Source organism: Triticum aestivum, chromosome 2B (genome assembly GCF_018294505.1).
Source record: "Triticum aestivum cultivar Chinese Spring chromosome 2B, IWGSC CS RefSeq v2.1, whole genome shotgun sequence".
Taxonomy (NCBI): Eukaryota; Viridiplantae; Streptophyta; class Magnoliopsida; order Poales; family Poaceae; genus Triticum; species Triticum aestivum.
The window spans coordinates 483,049,471-483,054,470 of NC_057798.1; the positions used below are offsets into that span (position 1 = coordinate 483,049,471).

Sequence of the window (5,000 nt, forward strand, 5' to 3'; positions counted from 1 at the left end):
CCCTCACGCAATGATTATGCTTCACCAACCTGCTAGTGCTTATTATCGGGCAAGGACACCAGAATTTTTACTAGAAGTAGAAGAGTTACACAAAGTTCGCGAAATGATCACAAGGGTTTATGCAGTAAGAACAGGCAAGCCTTTTTGGGTTGTATCCGAAGACATGGAAAGGGATGTTTTTATGTCAGCAGACGAAGCCAAAGCTTATGGACTTGTCGATATTGTAGGGGATGAAATGATTGACAAGCACTGCGATACTGATCCAGTGTGGTTTCCAGAAATGTTTAAGGATTGGTAGTGTCCGGATTTCTTGTAAAGTTATTTCACAGCTAAATTCGTGTTTTCCTCGATTTAATAGAAAATAGAAAGACTTCATGATGAGCAATCATCAGGTTAAGATGGATCTAAACCAATCCATTTTTTCTATATACATACAACATGCCGACGGTTAAACAACTTATCAGAAACGCAAGACAACCAATACGAAATGCTCGAAAAATGGCCGCGCTTAAAGGATGCCCTCAGCGTCGAGGAACATGTCTATGGTGTATGTGCGACTCGTTAAGATCATGACTTCAAACAAATATAAAAAAAATTGAAGTATCCATGATTAGTACCAATGAATAGGATATAGCTTCTCTATCCTAGATTTCTATGGTATATGGAATTTATGGTTTCCTTTGGTGCAAATCCAATTATCTAAATTGGAAATAAGAAGCAATTCTCCCATTGGTAGCAAATGGTTATCCATTAAGCGGAGGAAATAGTAATAAAAAGAAAAAGGCTTATGCTCCTTTATCTTAAAAGAACGGACTAACAGGGTCAGCTACTTAGCCAACTTTCATAATTAAATACCGTCACTGTATGGATAACTCTTATTGTGAAAAGAGCTATTTACTCTATAATGGATAGGTAGAGCCAAAGAATGTGGACTATACAAGTTCGCAATACCTTTTGATGAAAGAAAGGGCTCCGGTGTATAGAGAGGGCCTCACCGTTTAAAAGGGAACCATAGAAACGATGTAACCCACTATTTTTTTTAGTATTATTAGAATGAATTTGTTATTTCGTATAGAAATAACTGAACGGAGTGGAATAAAAAATCGTGGTTGGGAAGGTTACTATAGCAAAAGCCATTGGAATTAATATTTTATATATCGGAATAATTAGTTTTGTTATTAATGAGAAAAAGGGTGGCTAAAAGAAGAGAAATCATTAGTTATTCATTAAGGTTAATTTGATTCAATGACCAGAGTTCCGCGAGGATATATAGCCCGGAGACGACGAACAAAAAGGCTTATGCTCCTTTATCTTAAAAGAACGGACTAACAGGGTCAGCTACTTAGCCAACTTTCATAATTAAATACCGTCACTGTATGGATAACTCTTATTGTGAAAAGAGCTATTTACTCTATAATGGATAGGTAGAGCCAAAGAATGTGGACTATACAAGTTCGCAATACCTTTTGATGAAAGAAAGGGCTCCGGTGTATAGAGAGGGCCTCACCGTTTAAAAGGGAACCATAGAAACGATGGAACCCACTATTTTTTTTAGTATTATTAGAATGAATTTGTTATTTCGTATAGAAATAACTGAACGGAGTGGAATAAAAAATCGTGGTTGGGAAGGTTACTATAGCAAAAGCCATTGGAATTAATATTTTATATATCGGAATAATTAGTTTTGTTATTAATGAGAAAAAGGGTGGCTAAAAGAAGAGAAATCATTAGTTATTCATTAAGGTTAATTTGATTCAATGACCAGAGTTTCGCGAGGATATATAGCCCGGAGACGATGAACAAAAATGCGTTCATTTGCCTCAAACTTTAGAGGGCCTCATTTAAGACTTAATCGAATGATTACCCAACAGGTAAAAAGAGCTTTTGTTTCCTCTCATCGAGATAGAGGTAGGCAAAAGAGGGATTTTCGTCGTTTGTGGATCACTCAGATAAACGCAGCAACGCGGGTATATAAAGTATTCGATAGTTATAGTAAATTAATACACAACCTGTACAAGAAGAAATTGATTCTTAATCGTAAAATGCTTGCACAAGTAGCTGTATCAAATCCAAATAATCTTTACACGATTTCCAATAAAATAAAGATCATCAATTAAAAGTATAAATAAAGTAATATACTGGAATAAAAAAAGATGAATTCCCGGAGAGGGAACTCCGGGAAGATACAATAAATTAAGATTAAGTGGTAGGAATCAACGAGCTGGATTACTTTCTTTATAATATATATAGGTCTGGCCCTTTCGAATTCGAATAAAACATCAACAATCGGAACTTAAGTTCCGGTTGTTGTTTCTTAAATTTTGGTTGTTGTTTCTTAAGTTTCGATTGGAATTGTACTTTTGCATTAATTGAGGAATATGTCTATTTTTTCTGGGTCTAGAACCTGTAATTATTGAAATTGACTGGGCTTGAAATTTCTTTTCGTTCTCATAGTTACGAAACGGTAAGAAAGATAAAATACGAGCCTGTTTTATAGAAAGAGTAATTAATCGTTGTTGTTTCAAGGTTAATCTATTTATTCGTCTCGATAATATTTTTCCTTGTTCACTAATAAATGGACACGATTGCCTTGGTATCCCATGAAAATAAACATAATAAATTCTATTTTAAAGGTTAATCATATAGTATTCTGTACGAGACAAAAGTTTATTAAAGAGAGTAATGATATCTTATTCTTTCTCAGAAAACATAATAAAGTCTTAAGTCCAGTCAAATTGACTATCTTTATTTTCATGAAAAAATGGGATCTATCAAGCACATTCAGGATATGCCTCTACTATAAAATCACTTAGTCATATTTTTTTCTTCCTTTTGGTATTCGAGTTGAAGAAGTACGAGAATTCTATAACTGAGGTTGATTGGTGTTAAGAAAAACCTCTTGGCCACGCCCCATTTCGGGTTTTATGCGACACTAATAAACACTAGTATGTTTATTTGTTATTCGTCAATACCATTTCAATTACATAAAAAAGGAGGGATATTCTCTTGCTAGTATTCTACACATGTGGATAATATAGAATCAAAAAAATGCATTGATCATTACATGGAATTCTATTAAGATATTATATGAAAGTCGAATTTATTCCACTCTCATTTGAGAGTGCGAATACAAGGAGGTATTTTGTGTTTGGGAAAGTCCGAAGAAAAAAGATTTTGAATCTGCCTTTTCCTTCTTTCCCTTAAAAAAATAACTCAAGAAAAATCCAATTATTTACTCTACAAGAATGAAATGCTTGTTATGCCTAATATACTTAGTTTAACCTGTATTTGTTTTAATTCTGTTCTTTATCCTACTAGTTTTTTCTTTGCCAAATTACCCGAAGCTTATGCTATTTTCAATCCAATCGTGGATATTATGCCTGTTATACCTCTATTCTTTTTTCTATTAGCCTTTGTTTGGCAAGTTGTTGTAAGTTTTCGATGAAATCTTTAGTACTCTGTATGCCAAATTGAATGATGTGTTCATTCCAAAAAAAATTAAAATGGGTAAAAGCCGAGAAGTTTTATATTTTTATATTATGAACCTTCGATTCTCAAATTTAAATTCTTCTACATTGAATGGGTAGCTACAGCAATAAATTTGGATCAGCCTTTCTACTCCCCTGCACCTAGGTTGAGCAGGTACCTACACAATACCTAACCACCTAACCCTATTTTTGCTATTGATAAGAGTGCTTATTATAAATGAATTCTTGCAAATTTTTTCAAGAATTCATTTTTGCATTTTAGGTATCAAAAAAAAACCATCCTAGTGGATCCGTGTGGTAAGGAAAAACTGGTAATCTATTCCTTAAAAAAACTTGGAGATTATGTAATGCTTACTCTCAAACTTCTTGTTTATACAGTAGTGATATTCTTTGTTTCACTCTTTATCTTTGGATTCTTATCTAATGACCCAGGACGGAATCCTGGACGCGAGGAGTAAAAATTCCGTTTTTTTCTTATTGGATTTGTTTCGTACATTTATCTATGAGAAAATCCGGGGGTCAGAATTCTTTCCAATTCGAAAGTCCCAAATGATCCAAGGGAGCGGAAAGAGAGGGATTCGAACCCTCGGTACAAAAAATTGTACAACGGATTAGCAATCCGCCGTTTTAGTCCACTCAGCCATCTCTCCACGTTCCAAAGCGAAAGGTTTCCGTGATATGATATAGGCAAGAAATAAGAAATAATGGTTGCAAAAAACCCCTTTTTTTTCTTTCAAAAGTCTATAAAAATTATATTGCCAATTCCATTTTAGTTATATTCTTTTTTCTTAATGTTAATAAAAAAAGAATAAAATTCTTGTTTTTTCTTTCTAAAAATCGATATTGGCCGAGAGACAATCAAATAGATTTTCTCTTTAGCGGGCATTTCCATATAGGACTTGTTATAATTATAATAAAACAAGCAGGTTATATAAAAAACGCTTTTTTTGTCGATTATTTATCAAGAAAGCAAAAAGGGTTCTTATCAAATCCACCATAAAATTGGAAAGAAGCATAAAGTAAGTAGACCTGACTCCTTTAATGATGCCTCTATCCGCTATTCTGATATATAAATTCGATGTAGATGAAATTGTATAAGCGATTTTTTTTATTTCCTTAGACTTAGACTGCGCAAGACAAGAATTTTTTGCTATTTACGATTTCATATTCTTGTTACTAGATGTTCTATAGGAATAAGAAGAAATCGCAACTCCTTTGCGCTACACATAAAATTGGATTTCGAAGGTCCTTTTTTTCAGAATCCTCTATTTTAGTTCTTCCACCCATGCAATAGAGAGGGAATGGGAAAAGAAGGGTTACTTTTATTTTCATTTTTCCCTTAAAAGATAGACTTTGAAATAGGAGTCTTGGAATAATGCTGAATTCAAAGGTTTATTTATTTCTATAGTATAAGAAAAAAATTTATTTCTATTTCTATAGTATAAGAAAAACAAATAGTATAAGAAAAACAAATCGAATCAAATTCATGGATTTACCACGACCTCGGTTGTG

At 33.3% G+C, this 5,000-nt stretch overlaps 1 protein-coding gene and 1 non-coding gene across 2 annotated transcripts in view; one reads left to right on the top strand and one right to left on the bottom strand.

The window, feature by feature from the left end:
- Positions 1-4,051: 4,051 nt before the first annotated feature.
- On the bottom strand, positions 4,052-4,138 carry TRNAS-GCU (transfer RNA serine (anticodon GCU)). The gene has a single exon. It is a non-coding gene; the product is annotated as a tRNA-Ser (tRNA).
- Positions 4,139-4,642: 504 nt separating this feature from the next.
- LOC123045574 (photosystem II D2 protein-like) overlaps positions 4,643-5,000 on the top strand; it is a 1,594-nt gene continuing 1,236 nt past the window's right edge. The window contains exon 1 of the mRNA XM_044468683.1: positions 4,643-5,000. This exon is cut by the window's right edge and continues 1,236 nt beyond it. The gene's annotated coding sequence lies outside the window, so the exon portion shown is untranslated.